Genomic DNA, 19,233 nt, shown 5'->3' with positions numbered 1-19,233 from the left:
CCCAGGCTTCAGAGACTGGCACAGAAGGCAGTGAATCTCTGCCAAGCCAGGCTGAAAACACCTACCCCATTTTGTCAGTCTGTTCCCATTCTCCGATTGTAGCAGGGAAACTGCAGAGGGTGCACAGTTGCACGTCAGACCAGAGTGGAGACAGGGATACAAATTACCTTTAGGTGTCTTGTCTTTCCCCTTAGACAAAGCTAAGCGTATTTGAAAGAACAAGCATTTTCACATCACTTATAGGTCAGAGCAAGGATCAACACACACAGGGAAGAGCAAGCTCAGAATGGTCACAGGCGATAAGTGACTCATGAAATTCTAAGTAGCAAAATGTAAGGCAATCCAGAGAGAAGCTGAAAGTAAAAATAGCAGCTGCAGTTAAAAAGAAAAATTAAGCACAGGCCAGGAGAGATCTGTTAAATCCTGGCTGGAGCTAAACACTGCTTCATTCCTGTACTGGCTGCCACAATGTCTCGTTATATACATACACATACACACACACACACACACTTCTAAGTGTTTTGCAAAACAAAATGCCTAGTATGTACACAAAACATATGGGAGAAAGGTGAAATATAAATGTGAGATATCTGCAGATAACTGGGCCAGAGATGGAAGGAAAATGAGAACTGTGTATAAATATACAGAAGTTATTTGAGAAATTGAGGCTCTGAGCATATTGTATGCAAACTCTGCAGCTGTGACATTTGATTATTAAGAAACCAGAGTGACTCAGTGCCGGCCTAATATTTCTGCAGATTTTAGCAATAAAATAAATGCCACGGTGCTTCCAGGTAAGAGCTGAGGCTTCCAGCTTCATGTTTCTACTGCTCCTATCATCTAAGCAGGGCAGGACATTCACACTCTGCACTTCCTCCCGTGTTTATGGCATCCAAGAGCATTAATCTCCGGCTCTTGGCAGGCATATGGACTGATTAAAAACATACAAAATTTACACAAAGTGTTCTTGTGACTTGGGAGCTCAAAACAGTACTTCAAGTACTTCACAACTCCCCTTTGAAAAAGCAGGAACAGGCTAAGCAGAAAGTTCCCCCGAAGATATTAAATCCCAGAGGGAAGGGAAAAGTAGTGAAGCAATGCCAGCAGGGTTACTGAAATCATAAACAGCTCAAAACATATTGTCTAGGAGAAAGAAAAAATGGAACAAAACATCTACCAGGGGAGTGCTTCGGGTCCTCATAAGCACCCAGGGATATTTACAGTAATTGACAAAAGCATTAAGAGCGGCAGCATTCGTTAGCTTCAGAAAGCAATTGAGTATTTTTCGGGAGTTGGTTTTGTTCTAACGAACTCCTCAATTTCAGGAGGTTTGTTTCAACTCTGAAGATACGGATATTTAGGGATCACCGGCAGAGTTAGTTCATCTCAATGGGAGCACTCAAGCCCAGAGCCAACCTGACACCCCTACATCTAGCTCCATTTAGATACGTGTTCTTCCAGGATGCGCATTTCCCTTTTTACTGTACGTTGTATAGCTCGTTAGGAAAAAATCATCCTGCACCAATATGGGATCTGTCCGATTACACAGCAAAGACCAAGCAAGGAACAGGCAGTGCCAGAAATACCGGAAAGGTACTGCAGGACATGATGAAACACTGGAAGCTTTCTGAGGAACTGCTCTTTTCACACAGATCCCAGGATGGTTTAGGTCTTTAAGCAGGGGCATCACCTGCATTGTCAGGAGAGCACTGTCCCTGGGGCAGCATCATTTAATAGACTACAGAAATAATTACCAACCCAAGAAGGGCAGGAAATACATGCCACACATATTTGAGAAGGGAGCTGTGGATGGGACAAGGGAGCAAAGATTTGGCAGGAGAAGAACCACCACACTGAGCGAAGGCTTCTCCTAGAGACCCTCAAAGGTGAAGAGGACCACCGCTCATTTAGGGTTTAAGAAAAGATCTGCACTTTTCCAGAAGACAAATCTGGAACCCACTTTAAAACCCTTTTCTATTCAGGTTTGTCAGTCGCACTTTAGAAGAGAACACCAAGTTTTCACGTACCTTATACTCAGAGCCATGCTGGGATAAAAGCAATTTGAACAGATTAGAAAGCAACTATTAGCAGTCATTTTTCAGAAACGGCTTTCTAGAATACACGGATATGCTTCAAGCCATCATGTTATTTGCTGCAAAAAGCCCATGCCATGTTCAAGACTGCATTAAGATTTTTTAAGATGGAAAGAAAATTTTAGCCTACAGTACTAGAGGAACAAGGAAAGCTGCAAGGACAGCATTTTTGCTTTAAGCTTCAGCATAAAAGTGTAATTTATTAAAGGAAAAGAAACTGCTGGATTCTATACTTTATACAAGCCAGTGACTTACACAGACAATTTGAACTCTGCATGTCATCATCACAGTGGGAGCTATGCAGTGCTGAGAACAGAAGGGCTGCAAACAAGCTACATGTGTGCTCTAGATGACCTTCTGTCCATTTATGGGCTACACCATCTCTGAAATCCTTCACTTCCACCTCTTTACAGATCAGAGATTGCCACAGCAAATTTCTTCCCTACTAATTCCTACCCCTGTGTTATCCAGGGCTCAAGCTGGCTGAGGACTGCTGGGTTAGGACACCCGTGCTCACTGGAACAGGCAGACCTGGGAGAGAATACGATCATCTCATTTACAAGCTTGTGAATGCTCCCAGTTCAGCTGGGATGAAGGCTCACTCTGGAGCTATCTGTAATGCCAAAACCAGTGGTATCAGGCACTACACACCAAGTCTGACTCCGAGAGCAACTGTGCGGAGATCGGGCTGGCCCAGAGGAAGGGGCTGAGACGCCACTCAGCCCTGGCTGTCCAGATAAGCTGGGCTGGGGCAGCAGAAATGGGAACCAGACAAAGAAAAATAAACCTCTTCCTGCAGCCAGCTGGGAGCTTCCCCGGGTCCTAGCGCTCTCCTTGGCGCTTCCACTCCCCAGCTCCTTCCTCCCCGCAGCAGAGCTGAGCCCTTGCTTTCCCAAGCCAGCTCTCATCTAGCGTCGACTGTTTATTCAACCTGAAGCCTCAGCTGCACACTGCTTCACCCGGGAGGTACCCTGCGCTTCCAGCAGCCCTTGTCCAGCAGACAGCAAGGCAGGCCCTAGAGCAAGAGCCAGCCTTTTGGGGAGCTCAGTGAGAGAAGAGATGGTTTTCAGCCACTCGAACAGAGACTCGTAGGGTGAGGGATGCATGCTAGAAGGTGCAATGAGTCTGGAATAAGAGTCACAGTGGGTATAAGCAAGCTGACGGATGGAAAGCTGCTGTACTAAAAGGAAGGCAGCAGAAGCAACATTAGAATGGACAAAGCAATTTGAGCAGAAAATAACCCCCTCCACACCCACCCACCCACCACCCTCCCCAAGTTCACTAGGAGAAAGGCCATCCTTGTGGTGTCAGTTCTGAAAATTCAGCTGGGCCAACTGTGATCCCAGGCTGCCTTTTACTCCTGCCTATCCCAAATGGCACAAAACAGCCTCCAAGCCAAACCACCAAAAGGTCAAACGTACCACGTTCCGTGCAACTAACTGGAGCCTAAATCAACAGCAATACAAATACACAAGAGCCTGGCCAACATTTAGCTGCATTGACTCCATAGGCTACTGGAAAGAAAGTTTGGTTTTGCTTTAAGCCAGCAACCCTGATTTCTGATACACACAGGAAGAACATCAGGGGAGAGAAAAATAATCTTGAGTTGACTAGCACCAAAGCAATTAATGAGGAAACTAGGTTTTACACGCTTTCTGAGAGTTGTCCGTAGCAAACCCATATTTAAGATTGTGAACATGACAGTACCCTGACCTGTATCAGTCTGTGGCACTTGAGAAGCAGGAAGGAAAAAATGACTGGCACCAAATAACATACTGTGCATCTTGTAAACAGTCTCTAACCTAAGAGGTTTATAGCAAGTTTCAGAGCTGACTCAAGAGGAGGGAGAAAGGGGTTCTCATAGCTGCAGCAATACTGCATTGTTACTCAGCTGTGTGCACATTTCTGTGGTTCGGCTAAAGTTTCAACAGAAAAAAGGTAAAGGATGGCATAAAAACAGCATCACTCTTTCCCAAAAAGCATGGTTCACATTTGGAACTAGACAGATTATTTCTCACACCAGAGAGAGAGAGATTTTAAATATAAGGCACTCTTAGTGTAAGAGTCTATTTTAAGAAAGCAGCCAATACTTATCAACTCCAAATCAGGATGTTGATATTGGAAGGGACCCATCTCGTCCAACCCACGTAGTCAAGTTTCCACATCATTCTCCTCGGGCAGTTTTCTCCAGTCTTTAAAGTCCTCCAGTGGCTTGAGCCACAAGCACACCCTTCTGATGGAAAAGTGCCATGTCACTGAGTTACCAGCACTTATTTCATAAGCCAGAATACAGATGTTGGAACTTCATGCATCTGCTCCAGTTTTTCAAGCAACATTGGCTATTTTATTTATAGCCAAAGTGATTGGAATAAAGTTAGGTACTGGAAGACATCTGAGTTAGATCACTGTTACCCAAGGACAAAGATAGGATGGATATAGTCTAAAGAACATTCCCTTAACAAACTTCCTATTTGCTCTCAAAGGTTAAATTTTTCTGGTGATAGGTCCCTGCTTCTATGTTCCTCCACATATGCATCACCTAGTCCAAGAGGACAGAGGTTTCAGCTCCTGCCTTCACTTCCATCCACTTTTGGACAAGAGGTCCCAAAAGCTAGGTTCACCCCAAGTCCAAGAACATGCACTGAGGTCTTTGCTCTCCATACTAAATGAGTCCTTTTATATAAACAGGCTCCAGCACTCACTGTGATATCCTGCACCTTACTCACGAATGGATATATTATTAAAAAAGCACATATCAGAGACTTAGTTCATCAACACACAAACATATGACCAAATCACGTTTCCAGCTCCTAGCCCTTCAGCCAAAAGACCAAAATTCCTCTCTGCTTGGCATGTGACATCTAGAAGTCTGTGGTAAAAGCATTCTGCAGACTTGAAGTAAAGATCTTATGACCGCACTGAGGGTTGGTGCGACTTCACCTGCAACAATGCTGCAAGCAATAACATCTCTCCTGCATAAACAGTAACATGATTTTAACTGAAAGTGATTATTGGTTACCTATAGATGGGGATTTGAAAGGGTATTTATCAGGAAGGTCGACTCTAACTTTCCATACTCCACCTTCATATGGTGCTGCAATGAAAGAAATGCAGGTATTAGACACTTCGTAACTCATGAGAGAATAAATAGAACTACAGCATTAAGCAAAACACATCCTTACAAGAATACTTAGCTCCATCAGGGGGTAAGATTTCATATCAAACCTCCTACGGTAAAAGCCTTTTTCCTGTGCTGCCTGACAAGAAATACATGGTTTTAACTGATACTGCAGAAGATCTCGGAACAAAGACACAAGAGCCTTATTAGAAACAGAGACTTTGGAATAATCTACTTACCTTTAGAGGTGTTACTAAATTAAGGCACACTGGAGACCTGACTTGTGATCTAGTCACTAGAAAAGCCATCTTAATTATAAACTCTGCAAAAATTCAGATGACTGATGCAAAACTTATGAGCCAGGTCTAGAAAAGCTAAGGATCAACAAAAGCTGTGCTGAAGGCCATAGCAGAGGGCTTAGTTGTCCAAAGGCAGCATCGAGCTCTGCTCAGCTCCAAGGGAGGTGGTTCATCTGCATTAATGCTCACAGTTGTATTTCTCCCCGCCCTTGAGAGAGCAGCCTTCAAACACTGCTGCCCTTTGATTTCTCAGCCCCACTTAGATTTGCTCATCTCTTCTTCCACTCCAGAAGAGTGTGTCATTTTACTGTTCCCCACCATGAGCCATTAGTTTGTTTTTATAGAAGGGCTGGGTCATATACTTACTTCCTTGTGGTCCATAAAACTTCACAACAAATTCATTGAGTCCTCCTAATATTGTGACTTCGTGTTTGCTCTCAATACTGATACATCAAGTAAAGGAAAAGAGTCAGTCCAGGAAACAAAACCCATTTAATCAAGTACAGGTAACTTGCTAGAAGTCAAACCAAATAGTTTAAAGCCAAATATTCAAAATATTCTACAACATGCAATTCAAGCATCATGACACATCTAAGTGACCACACCACCACAATGACGTTAGTAAAAGCCAATTCTACACACTGAAGAATCCCTCCCCCTGCATTGAGCAATCTCAAGATGGTGCCTCCCTTCCCCTCAGAGCTGCTTAATGTTCTCCATCTACTTCTGCAGAGCATAAGCTTCAATTTCAGAAAACGCCAAGTCCCTATCAGCAACGTATTTGGAAACGTATTCAGGCTGTGGAGGGGAGCTAAAAATCTAGAAACAGCAACAGCTCCAAAGCCTCACCACATACAGACATGAACCCCAGGGGCAAGGCTCGGAGGTGAGGCCAGGACTCAGAGAGACCTCTCTCCTTTCTGTGCTCAGGAGATGAGCCATGAAGCAGAAAGTCACCCTTGCCAACCACTCACATTAAATGTTTACTCTCCTGCCCAGATTAGAGGAGCAGAACTCGCCCCAGTCCCTGCTCTGACAAATGCGAGAGCTGATGAATTCAATTCTCCTTGGCTGCCTTCGGCGCTGTCAGATGGCCTCCCACAGCTACGATGCAAATTACGGCAATCTCATGTTAATTTGACTTGCAAGACCAAAAAACTCTGCATCTTTGGAGGGATGGCAGAAGGGCGAGATTATGAGGCACTGTTACAGTGCAAAAAGAACAACTGTATTTCTCAACATTTAAAGGAAAGAATCAAAGCGCCAGTGCTTTGCGAAGAAGGGAATACAAACGGAAAGGCAAGAAATCTTCATTTCAAGTAAGGCTCAGTTAAGAGAATTAACGGTGATGTTTCAGCACCCAAGCTTGCTGAAGAATTCTGCTATAAATCAGGGTTAATGGATTGTGAATAATATCCTATAGCAATTACCTTTAATCAATAATCTTAATATGAATTATGAGGGAAGCAACAGAAAAAAACAGAGCAGGAGAAAAATCAAAGGTTTATTCCCACCTGAACTTCAGACTGCTTCAGCTCTGCACCACAGAGGCTGCCCTCATTTGAGGGAAGCGGGCAACAGCACAGAATATCTCATAAAAGATCCTTAACATCACAGCAGTGAGCTTCGCAGAAATGCTTAGGCTAAGAGGAACTGAAGCCAGCTTCCCTTTTACAACAAAGATTTCTCACTCTGATGCAAAAGGTTTTCTGCTTTCAAGGCACAAAATTTGCCCAGGAAGCTCTCCACTTTGCAGCAATAATGCAGATCACCCTTGCACCTTCATGGCGCTAAGCAAACACACACACATGCGCCTGGGCACACATGTACATGCTCACTTAAATATTCCTGACCCACCTGGGATCTACCACCAGGAACAAGTAATTCTCAGCTCAGACCTACCCCCGATCTCACATTACGATCCGTGAAGTCTGCTTAAGGTGCATCACAAACTACTTTAAGAGGCCCCTGTATCCAGAAGTGCCAATTCAATCCTGGCAGTCTGTGTGCGTACTCGTACACAGGAGATCCAAGTCCCATCTGCGGGGTCCATCAGGATTTATTACAGTTCCTCAAGTACAATGACTCCCAGATTGGACAGAGTTTTCCCACAGTGCCAGCTCCAAAAGAATTTGGATGCAATAACCCTCTTCCCCTCATTCTCATGGGGAGGGAGAAAAGTTTATAGCGGTTTGTTTTGGCTCAAGAGTTTTCTTGGTTCAGCATAAGCTGCTCTGCCCTACAGTTAAATGGCAAGTAGCTTGCTGCACCTGGCAGTCACCCAAGAGCAGCTCACAAAGGGCAGATCAATGCCTTGCTGCCCCAAGTGCCAGTGATTTCTCTGCTAAAAGCCATCTCTGGGAAAAGCTACATCTCTAAAGGTTTGCAGAGACTAGCTTAGCACTGAAGTACTGCAGCTTGCTTCAGTCCTGATGTTAAGGGACACTTGTCACCAGATCTTTTCACATCACCCGGTACCGTGACAGTAAGTTTTAAATACAGGCTCAACTGACTTTAAGTTCCTTTGAAAATGTACATGCTCATTTAATGGATAACTATTCCAGGGTCAGAAACGGGCTCTTATACAAACTTGCCGTGTATGATGATGCCCAAGAGTGAAACGTTTAATACTGAAGTATGTTAACACTTACAGCAGCTTCGCGGATCAGGTTAAATACAAATGGTTTTACTTAGGACTAAATCAAGTACCACTTAATAAAAAACAGCTCTCCCAGCCTGATCTTCAGAGTGAGCTCCTGAGCAGCTGCAGCTTATATGCTCTTCTGCTCCACAAGTCAATACTGACCATAAATTAAAGCAGAGCTTTCTGCACTCAGACTCAGCCCTAGCATTCCCAAATTCAAAACACTATTAGTAAGCAATGCAGTGCCATATTTGATTACTGTTCCTGTTGTGGCAAGGACCTAAAATTCCTACAAAAAAAACCCAGCAAGTGAGTTTGGTTTACAATAGGGATACGTATTGGGATGCAGATGCTAGGTTTGGGAACAACTGCATTGTTTATTAACGTGATAAAAGAGTTTGAGGACAGACTAAAAACAAAGTGAATTTCAGCAATAAAGCCCTTGTATCAACACAGGGGGAATCTCTGGAAATGCATTAGCAGAACTGAGGAAGCTGGGGAAGCCCTCTTTCCTAGGCACGAGGTAAATTCCACGTGAGCCCCCACTTTCTAACACAAGCAGGGTGAGTCATCTTCCCCTTCCCCTCTCTACCAAGTTTTCTCTAAAGGTAGAGATGCCCAGGATCAAAATCCCACTGATAAAATGATTAACAGCATTAACAGGAGAAGTGCATGGAGCAATTACAGAAAGAAGAACATTTACACCCTATGAGTTCTTTTCATCTCCAGCAAGTCTTCAGAAAAGGAAACATTTATTGCACAAGCTGGGACTCCAGGAAGACTGGGAACCTGGGGCAGACCTCAAGGCTTCTCCATCCCACAAAGCCATACTAGGGAACCCCCTAGCAGCACAAGGGAAAAGCATGGGGGAACAGCAGAAGGGACTTGACACGTTTGGAGGACTATTGGGACCACATTGCCAGACAAAGCTGCACCACAGCTCGTGGTGATGTATCTCAGAGTAAAGAACGCAGGCTCTGACCCAACTATTTTCTCAGCTCGGACAGATTTTTTCCATAAGGCAAAATTCTTACAACCAAATCCCAAATTAATCCCATTCCAAACAGGCCAGCAATTAATCAGCCGTCTCAGATCCAAAAAAAAGAGTTGCCAGTTTGTAGACCCACAAGACTTAAGGAACCCAGTTGTGCCTAGGGCACAACAAACCTCTCCTCCTGCATTCAGAGCTAGACAAGGCCTGGTGCCGGATCCTGCAGCAAGCCCAAGTAGCTCCCAGGAAGGAGAAATGCTCCAGGTCTTCAGCAAACTGCGTACAGCTTCAGAAAGCCCCAGGAAAAGAGCATCAAGAATTTGGAGCAAGATTTCCACAATTAAGGTGACCAGACTGTTCACAGCAGCCCCCACACTGTTCTCGCTATGTTTGCGTCCAGGATTCCCATCCACCTCTTTCATCGGCTACTGAAGTAAATCTGTGCAGAAAGCACTCCTGTGAATGCTCAGGACTTCAAACATGCAGTCAGCATTCACGGGGACGACCAAAACCCCTCACCTTGTATTAGTCTACTCTGTCCAGACAAATTCTTCTATGCCCCCACTCTCTCTCTCACCTCACTTTTCATTATTCAGATTTACAGAAAAAGAACGAGCAGTTAATGGATAAAGACCTCAATGCATTTTCTCGATTTTAGTGACAATCCAGTGGTTCATACTGGTACAAGCAGTCTGCCTTCTTTCCACAGCAGGGCACATGGCTACACTGTTTGTATACTGGGTCAAGATTACAGAGGTACAAAACCAACCTGTAACACATCACATGCACTAAAATGCTTAACAAAAATACAAACAAATCCCTTTCAAGACTCTCAGCTTGCTCCTACTACTCTAGGTGACTTATGGCCTTGCTGCTTTTATCTCCTTATCATCTCAGTATACTAATTTGACTTTGTGTCAAATATAGCCAGTGAAAAAGTTGAGAAAAGAGCAAAATCTGGATACAAGTCAGGTTTCTAACAGGTAAGAAGTTCAAAAGCTTTACCTTAAGACCACAGAAACTAGAAGGGAGTCCTGAGGACCTGAAGATAAATTATCTTAGTCCCAAAACTATTAAGAGAATTTTAATGACAGTAAGTGTTGAAAATATTTAGATGATGATATGGAAAGCAAGCTTATTTTCAAATATCAGTTCAGAAGGGGTTGCTAGGAGAGAGACAGAAGGGAATTTTTCTGCAGCTGATTACAGACTCCCTATATAGTGCCTGAAATGTGCCAGAAGCGCAAAGGCCAACCGCACCACCTATTAGCATTACAGTAACATCCACAGCCCCCTATCAAGATCAAGGCTCTATTGTTCAGGGTTGAGCTCATAGGAAATTGTTTCTTCGGTCAGAATGAAAAGTGATTTAAAGCATTTTGCCCATTCCGCATTGGGACAAAAAAACACACAAAACCTTTCAAATCTGGAGAGTGAGAGACTGCCCAACCATCAGTCAGAAATAGACTGGCCACTATGGATTTGCCTGTTCCAGGGTCCAGGTCCCATTCCCTCATCCTTGTGTGGGGCCACCCACCACTGTAGGGCTGGATCTCCCCTGCAGTAATATAAAAAAAAAAAAAAAGTTGTTAGGATTTGACTTCACACCCAGATCTCCCAAAATCCCAGATGAACATCGCGGCCAACAGATGGCTAGTCTGTTTACAGGATTGAGTGGCTTTTTCCTGGCAAACATTTAGCCTGAAAAAAAAAAAAAAATCCCTTCATGAAGTTTCTTTAAAATTAACATAAGTTATAAGCTTGGGCAAATCAGTTTTCCAGCTAAAAATATTTCACTGAAAATATTTTTGCAAGCCTAGCAACACAAATGGCCATGAGCAGCCTGCCCCAAAGAGGCAGACAAAGCAGAAAACTGGAATGCCCCAAGGAAAAATAAACTTGTACATTCATCTATGTGCATCTCAATACAAGGTCAATGGTGATTACCAGAAAACAAGTCCCTGCCTTCTAAGGATCTCTGCCATGTCCTCTCTTACTTACAGAGACTTGTCTACAGCTATCCTTCCAGGTGAAGAACCTCATCAAAGAAGACATTCTGAATTTGAGGGAAAATCGTAAGACTACACCTATGTATATTTAAAAAAAAAACCAAAAACCAAACAAAAACATCCAGCTCTGCCACCTGAGCAGTTGAGAACCCATCTTTGAGAAAATAACTCACTATATTGTGACAAAGGGTGTTTTAAAAATAAGGTTAATACAGTTGATTTTTTTCCTTCGCAATGAGCTTTGTAGACAGCGAGTGCTGCTACACCACCCATGCAATGGAAATACAGCCACTTTAGCTGCTTATGGTACAGAAAGCACCGCTCTGCTTGTTCAAGGCATCAAAGGTGTGAATTCTTCTGAGGTATTTGCAAGCAGAATTTTGCAACATAAATAGCCTCTAATATTGGGACTGATGGTTATTCATGTTTATTTTCTTACAAAGGTGAACAACTTCCACTCCAACACACTTAGACAACTTACACAACCTGCAGTTATCTCTAAGGAGCCCTATGATTTAGCAGCGTTACCGGTTACGCTGACGCGTGGGCAGCAAAAGGGCAAGTTCAGCTCAGTCGCCTCCCTGCCTCCAAGCCTTCACAGGCTGCCTTGCCTCCTCTGAACTCCCTGCCTTCATCTGATACAAGCTACCCGAGGTGCCAGCTGCACACGTGAAACCACAGCCAACACCAGGACTTCTATGCTTTAAGCATCAGGAATATTTATTCTTGTTTTCCCCAAGTAAAAGTCCCTGCCCTTTACTCACATTTAACTTTCTTCACACTTCTCTGTCTATCCCTGGAGCACGCCAGAAGAAAGGATGCTTAGTCAGAAGCAAAAAAAGGTTAAAAAGAAAAACAAGCTCTTGTGATTTCTACAAGTAGCAACAGGCAGCACTTTTTAGTCAACCTGTTTGCTGCAAAGTTCTTGAGAACTCCAGGCTAAACTCATTCAGATTATTAAAATCCATTGGTTTCCCCCAAGCTAGATATTCCCATTGCCACAGGGCACTGCTCACAGTTTCCAGCTTCAAGCAAAGGGGTTTTCTAGCACCAGAAATAGGTTCGCTATTTGCAAAGCACATTGTGTTGCACAATTTCTGGTGTCAGTATCCACAGCCCCATGGTCTGCAGCAGCCCAAAGAAGGGAAGACACCACTGGGGCAATCTGCAGTTTACCTTCATGTAGCTGGGGCAAATCTCAGTCTTCCTTTGATCTGAACTGGGCTTGCCCAAGAATCCCACAGCTTTGAAAGACACAAAACTCACTTAAATCCTACAGCGTAAAGAAGGAGGACAGCAAGCCACTTGTGGGCAGTCGTGAAAAGCTCTAAAGACAACCAGCTCTCCCAGCCCTCCATGCTCCTTACCGCTGCGACAAGTGAACCAGGGACAGCATTACACAGAGGTGGTTTCACTCGTTGTAAGATGACAGCTGGTTATGATCGCAGCTGAAAATGCTCTGGAAGCGAGGGAATAGCGAATGAATAACTGAATAGCAACCTGTGCTTGGTTGCTGGCTTATTTTATTGCACACAAGCATTTTCTTGTTAGAAATGCAGTTTTGTTTTAAAAAAAAAAACCAAAAACACAAAAAACCCAACCAACCCTTACTCACTGCTTCTGTACCAGATTTTAACTGAGAACAGAAATCACACAAGAAAGAGTATTCTTAAGTTACTCTGCACACACCCTTCAAAATTTCACATCACGAATGGCAAATTTCCCCAAGATAAACACCCTAGTCACCAGCAACCCCATCAAAAAGCACTTGCCATGTGCAGCCACATGTACTGAAAGGTACCTTTGCGAGTGTGATCAGGGGTTTGGGGAGAAGGAACTGCTGCTCCAGCAAGAACTCCAGTCTGGCTTGCTTTCTTTGGAGCTCTTGAGGATTTACCTCTGGCCACTCCCCACTAAACTTTGTGCCAAGAAACTGGAGTAATAAGGAAAAGGTAGAAGGAAAAGCCAGCTTTCCCCAGAAGACACTGCATACGAGTTCTCTGCTATGAACCAATTAGAAATTAAGTCAGTGTTTTTCCTACACTCCAGGCTTCAAACCTGATCCTTCCTTGTCTTCCCTCACCAGAAGTGAAGGGAACCACCACAAAAAGACAAGGTACATCTCATACCATGCTGGATTGAATAACACTGCCCTTTTCCTTCAGAAAACAAATTAATTCACTGCCCTCCCCAACACTGTGCTGCTCCCTTGAAAAGTTTCAACTTGTTTAGAAAAAGAGATAGCAGACAGATACTTTTTTTTTTTTGCCATAGAGAAAACAAATTGGAATAAACTTGTTTAAAATTGTGTTCTCAAGCTTCCACTGGATGGGTCAACATCTAATTGCAGCAGCGGCACCAAGAGCTCCTTCACAACCAGATTAGACGGGAATACAATCAGTGTCATTTTGACAGTAGGTAATGAGCACTATAGCCAAGCTCCGGTTTTGTGGTCCTGATTACTGAGCAATTCATTTGCATTTACAGACAAGGAAGAATACAACATGTATGAGCATCAGGCCCTCGTTTTACTAGGTATTGTTAGCCAAACGCAATTCAGGAGGAGAACACGTATGGGGCCAGGGTGACAGCTTCTGATTTGCATTGCAGCGGAGCTTTGCTTGTGAGATGACCGTGTTTTGGTGCTACGCATGGCGCTGGTCAGTTCCAGGAGCAGCACACTGCAAGGAAATGGTTTGAAACTACACAAAGGATGCTGAGGTGCTGCTTGAGAAAGGCAGAGAGATGCATCAGTCAAGATGAGAAGAAGCTGGCACACAAGATTTTTAAACATGAAAGGAGGGGACTAGACTTGATGAAAGGGAGTGGGAACGAAGTTGTGATCAATACAGCTTAACTGATGTTCCTGTGCATGACCATAATGCAACATAGCATCACCTCCACAAGCACAAGATTTCTTTGAATCCCAGTAAAAGAGGACACACTAGGATCCGAGAGAATTTAAGTGCAATCAGTCCGTAATTATAAGCAACTGCCAATTAGCAAACTCCTTAAATGAATCCTAGCTGGAGATGACTGCACAGTTTGAGGAAGGCATCCTACCAGAAAGGACTAGCAAGGAAGACAACGTGCAGAGCCATGATGCAGGAATGTAAGGCCCTGGGTTTCTCTGGGATAACCGGAGAGGTCAAAATGTCCCCACGATACCATTGCACTGGTCTCCTCTGACCAGATGCTCGAGCCTCCCAGAAGAGTTCAATACAAGCTGCTCACCTGGCATGAACAAGGCGGAAATGATTGGGAACCTTGCGCTCTCAGCCAGCCACCAAGCCAGACGCCACAGAATTCACTACACTGACATTTAAAGTCAGTCACGGGGGAAACCAGAGTCAGATCCAGAAGCATTGAAGATGACAGCAGTAGTAGTTTACATGGCCATACATCTGTCTCTAAGCTAAACCACTAGATATAATGTTTGCATTGCTAAAGCTTCTATCAAGAGAAGTTTGTTACCATGGTGATTGTACATACTGGTAGCAACGGAGTATTTAATGCACGAATAACAAACTTCTCAAACAAGCGAAAAATTTCAAGTGCATTTTAAGTGAAATATCAGAAGGAGAAAATGCAATCGTTTCTTTTTCCAGTTGTGTTGGGTACAGTTGATTTCCTCTTTGTGAGGATTCAACAAGTGCCAAAATGCTTCTGAAAGAGAAACTGTGGTTGTAAAACCACAGAATTGAGAGTGTGACCCCAAATGTGTGCTAGACCTGGCACCAAGCTTAAGATTTAACTGCATTTGGGGGACTGTGGCCCATCACATGTTTTACAGGAACGTACTAGGTCTGTTAAAAGCAAAATTCATGCAGTTGGAACACTTCATTAATTCAGACTTTCCAAAGACATGTATTATTTTACAATGTGGCCTCTTCCCTCAAGTGAAGTTTGTTTTAGGTTTCTGTAGACTTTACTGAAATGCTTTTTTACTCCAAGAAACCTACACAGTCATTTAGAAACTGCAAGCATGTCAAGCCACCTCTGCCACAGCAACATAAAACCCCAAATGTACAACCAACCATCTCCTCAGGCTGTAAAGCCCTTGGGATGTGACATGTTTGTAGTCAAAGCAGACAGATGCAGAGGAGGTCAGCAGCTGAGCTTTGGCAAGAGTTTTTATTTAGGAAAAAAATCTAGAAGTATCTCAAGTTCTTGATTTTAAACAAGATAAAGAGTTTAATGGGGAGAAGGACAAAGTGTCAAAGCAAATATTTTCATCCTGGTAAATTCAGAGTTATATATTCTGTTGAACATAAGCTTAATTTTAAGATGCTTTGGCACAGAGCAGTTACCAGTTCTGGAACCAGAGTCCCCATCCTCTTTGCTCCCCTTTACCAGGATCTTTTCTGGACTGCAAGAGATGCTGAACTGGGCCACAGAGACTCACCGAGAGGATGCTGATATGCTGCATCAGCCTGAGCTACATCAATAACACTGAATTGAGAAAGCGTTAAATATGGGAATCCTGAGAATTGCTTTAATAAACACTTCACACCAGGATGTCTCTTCAACAAAAATCCTGAAGTCCTTTCTGAAAGAGGCTTCACACAAACAAACTCAAGCTTGAACTATTAAAACATCAGGGCAGGGGAGGAAACACATTTAAAACCCTGTCAAGGATCCCACTCCCTTGGAATCAGGATAACATATCACGACAGTTCTCCATGACCTGCCAGGAACATAACTCAGTGGGATTTTTCCTTTTTTTTTTTTTGTTTTTTTTGTTTACAGGCACAACAGAGGTGAGACTCACCAGGAAGTGCTGGTTTAGCACAAAAACCCTGGCAACACACCAAGAACTGGTCCATGTGATAAGCATATGCGATGAGAGCAAGACGGTTAGTTGCTCGGGCTGCCTTTCTAACAAGTACAAAAGGGTTTGGCAACGTGACTGGAAAGATAGCTGTGGGGCACCTACTTAGATGAACTGCCTCCATGTGCTTTAAAACCAGATCTATGGAAAAGGTTTGCTTTGCTGACCTTTGCTATAAACCTAATGGAGCCGACAGCTGGAGCAGAGTATCTGAAACACTGGAGCAGGAACAAAAGACAGAGCTGCTCCATAAGCACCTCTTACACCAAGGATACTAAACTATCTACAGCATAGTGTTGTTTTGCAGAGTTCCTTCCAACCCCACACCAGCAGATGCGAGAGTACATGGAAATACTTGATTTATTTCTTGCTCACTGAGGTCACACCTGCACTGGGTTTTTTTTAAAGGATTTTGTAAACTATAGTCTTCAGAAGTGAGACAGCAACAACTATGTGAAATGCCAGCTAGAGCAAGCTGTGCTCAAACTGTAAATAAGACTCAGAGCCCAGGGCAAGCATTGAAGTGGACAGTGCCAGTGAAAATTAAGCAGCACTGGTCCTCACAAAGCTTCTTCAACTTTAAGCATTCAACAACAATTAACATCCTGAGCTTATATGCTTAATATCAAAAATCCTAGTAGTGAACTGCCACCCATCTGGGTGTTTTCTGTACCAACCAGGATGGCAATAAAGTCTCTCAAAGACATTTTGGAAATGATTTCTCCCTCTGAAGAATAGAGCACAACTGACATTTCTTTGTTACAGAATACTTTGCTACTTGAAGCTCAAGCATTTCTGAGCCTTCCTGGAGGAGGGTTGTTATCTGCTAGTCTTCAAAGAAATGAGTTTTAAAACAATCTCAGAAAACACTTGTATTTCTATAGCATGGGTGTAGGAAATAAAAGCAAACTGAATTTAGAAATTAAGCTAGAGATTAGCACAATTCCCTTGACCTCAAGTAACACAGGGGAAAAGTAATTGTGTGGCTTCAATCCAGACTTCCCACCACCTGTAACAGTGCAATTTGAAGTAACACACAACACTCTATCAGATACAGGTGTTTGTTTCAGGGTGGATCATACCCCGAGGCACCTGTGGATTTCTGTTCCTTCCAAACCACTTCATTAGAAATACGCTTTTTCAAGAACAAGTTAAATTCTGCTCTTCTGCTGATTCTTGGGTTCAGCAGACAATGCACAGACTGGCTCACTAGCAGGTGGAAAATCATCAGGATGAACATCACCCTTGGGACTGTCTACCTCTTGCCTATGCAAAGGGGCGTACACCGATATGTCCATTAACAAAATGCTGTCATTTACAAGTCTGTTGATACAGCACTCACACTTGTAAGGGCATCTGAAAACAGTGATGGGGAAGCTAAGGGCAGTATGCCTTTTATAGACTGCTTGCAAAACCATGAGGATCAGGTTTGTCCTCTTCTCTGCGCTACAGCAAGGAGTCCTGCCAGAGCCTGCTAGAACATCTGGAGGGATCGGATTTGCTTCTCTCCTCCTTGGTTTTGTTAAAAGGCATCTTAGGAACAATGTTTTAAAGGAACAGCTCAGACAGGATTTTACACACAATGTTGTTGGGTTTTTTTTATCCCAAACAAATGACCTGAAAGACAGAGTAAGAGAGATGACTTTACTCCATATCTGAATCACAGAACCGGTGAAGTTATGACAACCACAACTGCCGTTTCCAACACAGACCGTACACTGTTTTCTGTGAGACCAACGCAGAAAAAAACCCCATGATTTAGGAACAAGCATCTTTCAGACCTTGGTTAAAGCAGCTGAAAATTATAGACACTGTTTTCTTTCTTTCTAGGTCACCTGCAATATAAAGAGAAAACACCAAACAGTCCCACATACCACGAAACTGCAGTTCAGTTTTGCTAAAAGAAAAGGTGTAGGAGCTTCCTGCATGCCACAGTTTTGTACACAAATGCCTACAACAATCCAATATGCCATTGTCATCATTATTAAATCAATCATCCCCTTTATTCTTAGTAAGTAATGAGAGCAATGGGGCACCGTAGCCTATTCAGTTCTTCCTCAATAGACCCCATAAACAGATCCAACATCCCAGTGCTGGCTGTAAACAGACAAGATGCACAAGGCAAGTGGTTTTGCCCCAGCTCTATTTTGTTCAGTCCATTTGGCCATCTGTATTTGAAGTTTTAGTTTATAAAGATGGGTCTATCACTCAGCTTTCTACCTACTCCAAGTCAGGTCGGCTTACACTGTATGTATCAGTCTTGAGAACATACCGATAGATGCACATTTCCAAGGTTAGGCAGAGGGTCAATACATGCTGTTTCCCATCCACCAAGCCACTAACTCTTAACTGCAAACATGGCACAGCTTTGTCGGTTAATCACCAAACCACCTGTAAAACGTTCACTTATCAGCCTTGGAAATTTAAATCAGGCTGGTGCTTCCATTAGTCTCAGCAATTCCTCTTGCGTCCAGCTCCCTATCATTGGCTTTTGCACCAAGAAGTTAAATACTCGCCTGTGAACAAATATTCTTAAAAGTCTCAAGCGCTTCTGAGGGGTTTTTGGCCTTTCCCAAAGGATTAACTGCACAGGATTTTCCTGAAGTTTAAGGTTTAAAGATACATTGTGTTTGAAAGGAAGACATGAAAGAGCCATACTTGGAGACTAACAATGATCCCCACACGAGCTTCCTTGTGCAACGGAAAGGCAAGCTTTAGGGACGCTGCAGAAAGGTTGCCAAGGAAGGAGCCTAACAAAGCATTTGGGGCTTTGTTTGTAGATGCGAATGCACCAGCAGGCCTGAGCTCGCCAGCCATCAACAAAACCGCGGCGAGGCAGAGCCGGGGTGGCACTGGTGCCCAGAATGGAAGGTGCCCTCCCTCACCCTGGGACACCCGCCACGCTGCATTCAGTCATGTCAAATACCTTTTTTTTTTTTTTTTTAACAGTTTCCAGACTTTGAAGACCAGGCCTTCGCTCAGCAGCTGCACCAGAAGCAAAAGCAAGTCATCCAGGCTATTCCTCAAGCACCGTGGCTTTCTCTAGCTATGCAAAGCCTCCGATCTTAGCATCTCACAGGAAGGCAGGGGTTTATTAAAGCTGCTCCAGCACAAGCAACACCACCACAATCAGAGGAAGGGGAAAAAAGGTAGTTTTTTTTAAAACATGACCAGCAGAACAGCAGAGGGTGTTGCTGAAACACAGGAACACATAGTCCTCATCGCTGTGGCCCAGCAGTTTCCTCTGA

The 19,233-nt window shown here is 43.6% G+C and overlaps 1 protein-coding gene across 4 annotated transcripts in view; it reads right to left on the bottom strand.

The window, feature by feature from the left end:
• Positions 1–19,233, bottom strand: part of ZC3HC1 (zinc finger, C3HC-type containing 1) — a 56,200-nt gene that overhangs the window by 11,059 nt on the left and 25,908 nt on the right. The window contains exons 10-11 of one of the 4 annotated variants that reach the window (XM_010581073.1): positions 10,563–10,703; positions 5,877–5,953 (exon numbers count right to left, since the gene is read on the bottom strand). The gene's annotated coding sequence lies outside the window, so the exon portion shown is untranslated. Of the gene's footprint in view, positions 1–5,876; positions 6,025–10,562; positions 10,704–19,233 lie in introns of those variants that run through there. The other 3 variants (XM_010581074.1, XM_010581076.1, XM_010581075.1) reach the window with 3 other exon arrangements.

Source organism: Haliaeetus leucocephalus, unplaced genomic scaffold (assembly GCF_000737465.1).
Source record: "Haliaeetus leucocephalus isolate CR32 unplaced genomic scaffold, Haliaeetus_leucocephalus-4.0 Scaffold751, whole genome shotgun sequence".
Lineage (NCBI taxonomy): Eukaryota > Metazoa > Chordata > Aves > Accipitriformes > Accipitridae > Haliaeetus > Haliaeetus leucocephalus.
Note: the sequence above shows the minus strand (reverse complement) of the source record. Positions and strands in the feature narration are given on the sequence as shown.